At 31.0% G+C, this 9639-nt stretch overlaps 1 long non-coding RNA gene across 1 annotated transcript; it reads left to right on the plus strand.

Moving 5' to 3' along the window:
- The first annotated feature begins 6536 nt into the window (after positions 1-6536).
- Positions 6537-9154, plus strand: LOC136275137 (uncharacterized). Its single transcript, XR_010713660.1, has 4 exons — positions 6537-6758; positions 6871-7106; positions 7685-7835; positions 8677-9154. It is a non-coding gene; the product is annotated as an uncharacterized lncRNA (long non-coding RNA).
- Positions 9155-9639: the final 485 nt, after the last annotated feature.

The following is a 9639-nucleotide window of genomic DNA, read 5'->3' on the forward strand; positions in this document are numbered from 1 at the left end:
AATCAGTATCATTTCCGTCGGGGTCCTCGTGGGTGTATTGCTGTTGGCACATCTCTTGGTTTCGTTCATGCAACGTAACACAGGTCGTGAAATGCGAAATTAACGCAACTGCTGCTACATGCGCATGCGTAACACCATTTTGAAATAAGTTTTTGATCTTAGAGTCGTTGAAAAAAATGATATAAGTATATAGTTTTAGGAAATAATTTACTTATTTAAAACATTTGTTTTAAGTATTGTATATGATATTTTGCAACGGATTTTTTTTAAAGATTGTAAATTAATTTTGCGTTCAAAATTGAACAGTGGTATAGACCTGGAGAAAAACAAGTGACATGGAACTCATAAAGACTTGTTAATTCCTGCCTCTATTATTTTTTTTGTACATATGTGCATGCTTTTATTATTGTGTTTTCCATTGTTTGTCGTAGTAATTGCCATACTGGTTTTTCTTAAAAGACAATTTATTCATTTTTAGCTCACATGAGCTGAACGCTCAAGTGAGCTATTCTGATCACATTTTGTCCGTCGTCTGTCCGTCCGTCCGTCTGTCCGTATGTAAACTTTTTACATTTTTAACTTCTTATTTAAAACTGCTTGGCCAATTTCAACCAAATTTGGCTCAAAGCATTCTTATGAAAAGGCATATATCAATTGCAAAAATGAGACAGGTCTTCATTCAAAGCGGAGAAAACATCGAAACTGTAGAAAAAGGGGGGTGCATTTTTAAAAATCTTCCTCTCAAGACCTACGGAGTCAAATTCAATGTAATTTAGCATAAGTAATCCTTATGGAAAGGAAAATATAAATTGCAAAAATTATGGGCTAATTCTGTTTCAAATCTGAGTTATTACGAAAATAATAAGAAAGAAAATGTGTGTTTCAAGCAATTTATAGCATCCATGAGTCTTGGTAAAATGGGTAGGCATGACCAGGCCAGGGCAAAACAAAAGATTGACAGTTATTAATCTGCCAATCTCATTAGAATTCAAGATATTTACTGACCAGTATACCAGTATTCGCTGTAAATATTGCTGCAAAATAATGCGTAATTGGAATTGATGATTGCCGATCTGCCCCGGCTTTTATTTTGCCCCGGCCAGGGTTTGCTTACCCATTTTACCAAGACTCGTATTCCATAATTCTAAAACGAGGTTCTTTGTTTAAAGCAGCCATAACACTATATGATAAACGGGTCGATCTGACAATGATGAATTTGTTTGTTGTGCAACAGTTCGTGTGCGAAGGGAATCTTTGAAACATGCAAAATACATCGGTGCCGATTTTGTAAAGTAAAACGAGGCTAAATATTTCAATGCGTTGACAGTTTTCACATATGACGGTGGTGTTAGCTTGTTGTGATTTTTGTTTCGTTTTCAATTATGATTTGCGTTTACCTGGGAACTGTCGCTTGTATTTCCTGATTTTTACGTATCAAATCAAACAGAGACTTCGGTAAATCAAACAGTTTACTGTTTACCTGCACAAATTAAGCAACATCTGTTGTATTAAATTAAGAAAGAACTAAAATGCAATTCATTCAGGCTATCGGTAATTCCGGTATCATCTTTTGCGTAATGGTAGAATAATGCAATATGTTTTGTTGAGATGCTCGGCATTTTCTCGAGTTTATTCAGTTTAAATAGAGTTTAAAATCGCTGACGGAAATATATAGGTATATACATGTATATGATTCATTTTGAAAAATAAATTGAGTTCTTTATTTGTTATAGTGCATGTTTCTTGTGTTTAATTGTTTACAAATTCTACTTACTTACCATATTTGATTGTTAAGCTTCGAATTGTAAGCAAGATACAGAGATTTGCTCACAATTCTATGTTTGTACACAGATCTGAGGCCATTCATTTTCTTCCATTTTAAATGCCGAATAGGAAATACCAAGTTAAAAATCTTAAGCTGAATGTAATAAACTCATGTGAACAAATTATGACTCAAACCTAGCAAAATTTTGAGCTCATCTTGCTTATAATTCTACCATTGACGCTGAAATTTTGGTTGATCATTAGAAATTCTATTTGAATTAGAGTATGTTAAATACTTGTACACAAAAAAATTAAAGAATGATATGCTGTATATATAAACTTCTCTCTTGGGGCCCCTCTTTAAACAATGAATAATGTGAAATGTGAGTAAATAAAAACGACATCGTTAAAACAGTTTCCATAGTTCTGACACATTTCTGTTGAATAGAATTATCGCTATTCCTAAGAAAATATTACAGCGGAAAATAATCCTTGTTTGTAGCCATTTGTTATTTTTGAATAAAAATAAAAATAATGGATGGGCCATAGTAAATTAGAGTGATGTGCCTGTCAATACGGTAACATTGATTTTCATAGCTCTTTAACATGTCACGTGACAACATTTTTCATTCCAGTGTTTTCATCAATCAAGTGTGAGTAAAGTTATTAAAGTCACGTGTTTACGCGAGGTAAACAACAGTTATTTAATTATAATGGAGAAAACAAATTAAATTGTTGAATATTTTTAATTTGAGAAATTGAGCGCATTGAGGTGCAATTTTCTTCTTCACATATATACATGTAGGATTTTTTTGATAAAATACAATAACTATAAGTAGTTGAGGAAGAAAATGTACTCATATGCTCTCATATATTTTGTTCGCTTTATTAAGGGAGGGGCCAGAACGAAAATACAGGGAATTAGAAGTTAATTAACAGTTTACCCCTACCAAATATTTAGTTTTATATCTTGCGTAGGATTTTCTTATTCTGTGTAAAAACAGTATTTCATGAAGGTACAATGTCAAAGATTACGTGTATGCAAAAATAAGTGTAAAATTCGAATACTTTACAATATTTATTATTTTGTTATTCTACCGAGGGCCATATGGCACAATATCTTTTGAACGCCCATTGTTGCTCAGGTGAGCGATGTGGCCCCATGGGCCTCTTGTTTATCTGGTCTCTCCATTTCCTCACGTGCATACATGCTTAAAATAAAAGTCTTCATATAATTTCTAATATAAAAGAAATACCGATTTCCGCAAGTCTAAAGATGCGATTACTTATATATTCTAAAACATAATTATTGTAGAAAATTCAGATTAAAGTCTTTGTCTTTTCTTTCAACGTTATGGTTTAAAGGTAATGAATTGAAAACCAAAACAGAATAAGTTAAATCGTTTTTAACCTTAATTTTAGGCAATGTTTTGTTTGGCTTTTTCAATGGTTTAAACCAGTTCAAGTAGGAAATACACATTGTTTTCGTTCTGTTTTATTCTAGGCACGGCAGCGATATTATGAAAATAAACGTAGCTTTAAAACGCTAATTAAAAATTATTATTTTTCGTTTTAGAAACAATAAAATTTAAACATAGAGTTTCCTAATTTAATTCATACATCAAAAAAGATGAAAAAAGTCAATTACAAAACAGGTATAAAAAATAAAGAAAGAAAAACCACATCGAAATCGTTCAAATAGATGTAATAAAACCTATATTCTAAGTTTTGTTCGTTTAAGTACAAGTACCCATACTGTTCATCTCAAAAACTCTGTTGATTGTTCGTCCATTTGTTGTTTGTCCTATTCATTTTGTTACCCAGATATTTGTTTATTTGTATTTATTAGCTGCTAGTACGACCTTAAAACTGTAATGTTTTAACAGATTCTAGTAAATGGACATTTCTAAAACTGTGCAATATTTTGAAAAGATACCCTGTTTTATGATTAATAAATTGAGAATCTAATCAATGCAGATAATTCTTTGTACAAAACTGTTGCATCTCTAATATTTTAAGATAATTGAGGATACATTAAAAAACATTCTTTTAATAAAACGCGAAAGAATTACTCTTATAAGGAAAAATACATGTGGAATTAAGTATGGTTCTATTCGTTCATCCCGCTTTGTTCTTAATTTCCTTTAAAGTAAAAACCATCGAACGCAAAGTATAATAAATTACACATTTTCTCATAAAATAATCTGAAATGATGACTGATTGTTTTCTTACAATTTTGTCTGCTTTTGGATCAGTGGCAGTTATTTTAGCTATTGTTTCAGAGTATGACATGCAAGTAAGTAAAATGTCCAAGAACTTTTAAAAATACCGATGAGGATATTGGCAAAGTTATAACATAAACTTTAAAAATAATATTGAGCATGTATACTATGGTTGTAAAACGTTTAGGTAAAAAAAATATTAAATTTCGTAAAGACAAAACTCACGTTAAATCATAAGCAATAAAAAAGTAACCACTCTTAAAGTGAATTATTTACAGTTTGAATATAAATTGACATCCTTAGATGCACATATTGACGTACAAGTACATAACAAGCACCCTAGAGATAAATAAAAAGTAGGTTTTAAATAACAAATGATTGTCAATTTATTATTGAAAAATGTTTTATTAAATGACTCTTCGTTTAAAGATTGTTCTTCATGATATCATGAATAAAATAAACGACAGTTTTGCCCGTATCCTTTCTTCTGAAATCAGTGCAAAGAAAAATGTGATTGCAGTAAAAGATTATACCATCATGCAAATGGTTGCCTATCTGCAGGTAACTGTTTAATTTAACATATTTTCAATTAAGCAATGTACGTTTTGTTTAAAACATCTGTTTTCAACAATTGCTGTCTGCAAAAATGGCAAGCGCTTTCTCTCCACAACGATGTCATGAGAGCATCCTTATTAAAACAAATGATTGAGTTTACACTTTGCATATGTTTGTGACGTATAGTGGAAGGAAAATAGCTTCCTTGTGTTACATAATGAGAATCATTGAAAGAAATGCTCAAAATTTGAAGATTTATCGAAGAAAAATTTGAACTGAGTGATTTGAAGATACGAGTGTCTAAAGACACTCGTATCACCCATGCGAATGTTATTGTCATTTAAATTAAGACCGCGTGTTTTTATTGGGATCTTTCAGTCTCGCAGTAAAAACCATGCCTCGTGTTTATAGTCTATTTTCTACAATCTGGGTACTTGTAGTCCAAAATAAGATCTAGACGTTTATTTATCTTTTAAATTTATCTTCATTATTTAGTGGATAAAATGAGTTCTAGAGATAAACATGGCAATAGAAAATGAAGTTATTTTTCTGCTATTGCAACAATTAACATGCTTAGTAGCGATCCCCACTAAGGATTAATTTTCGATCCGCCCCTGACCGAGTACTAGCATCAATAAACTATGCAGAATGTTCCTTTAATTTGGCTATAATTGGATATAGTAAGTTTTATACACGACAGACCTCCATTCTTCTTTAAAGAGCATGGTATTGCACACCAAAAGCTTTAAGCATGGTTATGGTTTCATTAAGCATTTCAACGTTTATATTTTCAACCACGTGTAGAGTGGTCGAACATGAACGGTAACCTTGTTAAATATATCATCGTTTAGTTTAAATGACCGTTAGATGATGAAATATGACATGTTTCTGAATAGATTTTCATGTTTTAACATAAATCAAAGTAGAATTTGATTAGAAAAACGACGGGAACTTATGTATTTTGAGAATATTGTCCGAATACTTAAATTTCCACTCAAAATTTCACAGGAACTGAACAAATCTCAGGGAAGTCCCGCATGTTTTCATTCGAGCACCTCTGGATTTATTACATACTTATATATGACAAAGAAAACATTCCGAACACATTTGCAGGAATGAATGCACTCTGATCTTGACATTGTGTTTTTGGTAGGGCTTTCCGGTTCTGACCCTCAGATGAATATCACTATTAGTTAAATTAAAATATGATCATGTTTCCATAAATGAATACAGTAACTATTATTTTTATAAGAGTGTTATGAACATTGTGAATTTTGTCCAAGTATACCAGTATATACATTTAATAATTAATGTAAGATTTGTTCTCGTATACTGCTTTAAATATTTATCTTTAAAAATGATCAGCTATACAAATTCTGATAAGCTGTAGATATTCATATAATTTTTACAAAATAAACTGTGAAAATAAATGACATGTTTTAAACAAAAAACATGTACATGTAGATGAAAAAGAAAGAGAAAATAAAAAGGGTTAAAATATTTTTCTCAAGAACTTCTGCCAAAGAAATGACAAAATTAACGGGAAGGTGTTTTTTTTTGTATACGAGTGCCTTATAACATATTTGTTTAATTCGTTTCCTTTTTTATTGTTTTTGTGAAATGAATAAAGATTATGTACAATATACGCATAATTTAATGAAAAATGAAATTAAAATTTCCGTTGTTTGAAACTGTTTTTTTTTTAAAAGCTAGAACATTTTTTCGTTACTCTGTACATTTTTGGGTGAAAATGACGAAAACGATTAATATAAGGTTTGTGGTATTGTATATTGAAACATTTTTTTCATAATGTTGAAAAACTCTTAATAAAAAGATACTGTTTAACATTAGAGGTTTTCAATATATTTTCATATTAGAACTGGTAGGTCGATATTCATTCGACAAAAGCAATATTGCCGTCCTTTATGTAATGTTTTAGGGGGAATCATTAGTATCTAAAAGAAGGTTGTTTTGAAGAGATATTGATAAAGGAACACTATGGCTTAACAAAGGATGAACAGCATCAGAGATAGAAGTAATGGAACACTCCTTATATGCTAGAATATCTTACGTTGATTGGTAAACTTTCTACTGAGACTGCAAATGCAAGCTGGGAAATCAGAAACATCGTCATGATGTTGGAAGCAAGGACTGTTTGTGTTGTTATTCTAGTTTTGATTTTACCATCTGTTTGCTATTCTTTAGCAAATATCACAGGTCAGATTGAAATTTAATTATATCAAAATACATATGTAATGTATTGAATTTTAAACAATTTCAGAAGTATAAAACATGTGCAATATAAACAATTTTTTGGTTCTGTTAACAGTTTCGTTCGACAAAGATGCCTGTTTTTTCAGTCAAAGGTCAGTTGGTGCGGATACTATTTATCACGTGACCTATGACGGTACTCCAATAGACCCGTTACTTTGTAGCATGATGAAGTTTAGTGGCGGGGACTCTTCACGCATAAACACTTACAGGGTCTGTGTTTCCCTTCTACATTATGAGGACCCAGACTGTGCCATTTGGTTTGGATACATTATCGCGACTGACCAAATTGGGGTAAGGACCATTATCCGAAATATTTTTATCATCTTTTTTACACTCTTTTTGGCTTTACATAATGAAGTATCAGTAAAACTTTTTTTTTCTCTCCAAATTTAACCGTTTTGCAATATTCTGATAAAACATAACTGATCCTCTGGTAAACATTGTCAATTGTCATTCATGAGCGATTGTTTCAAAATGAAATCTCCATTCGTTAAAGTATTGTTTGTGACTTTCTTTTATTGTAAGGAGCAGTATATACAAATGATTTCGTTCGCGTTATCTTTTAGCACTTCTACACAGACCGTCCGCTGCGTCGGACGGGGTTTTTCTTTCTCGGGCTTTAAATATTTAATACAAAGATGTAGTTGCCACGTTCCGATCCGGTGTTTATATATTATTTAGTTTTTATATATTATTTAGTTTTTATTTAGTGCTAATTTTGTAGAGGTTTCTTTCATATGTAGTTTTTGTTGTTGTTGTCCTGAAGAAGGGACAGGTTGTTCCGAAAATTTGACAATATTTTACTTTATTGTTCGTGTCGTTGGTTAGTTTTAGTTTTATATATATATGTTTCATCATCTTCTTGTTAGGTGTTTAATTGCACTGTGATGCCACCTTCGCCATACTGTAACAAGTATACAGATGTCGCGTTCAAGATACAGATCAAATCAAACACCAATGCCAACACAACAAAAAACGTCAAATTTAGAATGAAAGTGTATGCCGAACTTGAGACAGATTGTGAGTATGATATAAAAAGTATTGCTTATGTATCGTGGAACTGTGAGTAGATAGTGATATCTAAGAGATTTTTTATACTAGTGTGTTTGCTTAAGTCAAGACATATTGTGAGCATATGTTACATATGAAATATAATTTCCGGATCTTGATAAAGGTGGTTTAAGTGAAAGGTATTGGGATGATTAACGTCGAGTGTGGTAAAAGCCTATAAGGATAGTAAAATGGACTGCTTTCATGCATACTAGCACTGACAGAATTGTATTTCCGTCTTTAAAACGTTTATCAAATCATATAAACTAGGGTGTCAAATGTCATCATATCATTCTTAGACTAATTGACACGTTTTAAGACTCTTTTATTAACCTCTAAGGTACATATTTTGAAAGACAAAATTGAAACTAGACAGGTATTTTGTTTTAAATATAAATGTATCACATATTTCTTTATGAAAGCGTGATATTGAAACAATTCTATATTTTTTGGGTTGGTTGATTCGTGCGGAATATGATAGTAACAATCCTGCAGAAAAAAGAACATAACCAGATTAAGCGGTTTATGTAATTTTTGTTTCTGCTTTGAACGCTACCTTCATATCGCGATTGAATCATCCAAGAAAGCATTTAATTGTTTTAGTTACAAATTTCTTTTAATTAATTAATAAATGGATCGCAAAAAGTAAATCAATAAAAAATGATAACAAATGTCTCTTTGAACTCGTATATATTTAAATCGAACAAAATTGTGTTTTACATGTGGGTTTTAGAAAGTTCTTCAAAAATATAACTACAATTACCATTTAGATATCTCGTTTGCTAATTCATCGATTTCTTTTTCTACCTAGATGTTCTGATTCTGTCTGCTTCGATCGGTGGAGGCACTGGAGGACTAATTCTGTTGTACATAACTTATAAGTTATACCGCTATATCCAAAATAAAACCAAATATTAAACTTCATTTCAAGATAATTTAGATGCTCTCGTTTAAACAAAATTCATGCAGTAATAAGTTGGTGTTGGTGATATTGTATGATATTTTTTTTCTATAACAAGTTGATATCTTAGCATTCGCTTTAAAAAATTGCAAAATTCCTTCAAACAAAGAAACAATAAATGTGAATTTGAAATTAATGGAATATTCAAAGGAATTGTTTGAAACCTTTGCAGATACCGTATTTTTTTATTCCTTCGTTATATTGATAATACAATACTGGTAAAAATACTTTGCAATCTACATGGTAGATATTGATTTTGTCACTGAGAAAAGGCAATTACGAAGTCTTCCGCCTATAACATTTATAATTCTATAACTCCTTTTGTAAAATGCATGTATGTTTTTATTTTTTTTAAAATTATAACATTTATAATTTCAACAATAAAATACATTTTTGCATCCAGAAATATGAAGACTTAAAAGAATGACAGAAATCAAAATATTTATCTTGATCCTTTTTTACGGGCAAATACTTATAAAGATAAGAGTCATTATAAACGAATGCACGGATTTTTTTTCACCTTTGTGTTTGTGCCGTACATTGCAAACCGGATTACACAAAAACAAGAAACGAAGGTATTTACGATCACCTGGTATATTTACATAATCCTTGTCTTTGGAACTGCGTTGAAAACTGCGGAATACCCAAGGTTATTTGAAAGAAAGTAACGATATCAGGTACAATTGACACAATTGGGGTTCTCAAGGACAAACGATTTTGAGGCTCGGTCAAACTCTAACGTAGACATAGAAGTAAGGATAAATGTAAGGTAAGTGTATATACCAGGGTATGTTACCTTACTCACTGTTTTTT

Source organism: Magallana gigas, chromosome 4, assembly GCF_963853765.1.
Source record: "Magallana gigas chromosome 4, xbMagGiga1.1, whole genome shotgun sequence".
Taxonomy (NCBI): domain Eukaryota; kingdom Metazoa; phylum Mollusca; class Bivalvia; order Ostreida; family Ostreidae; genus Magallana; species Magallana gigas.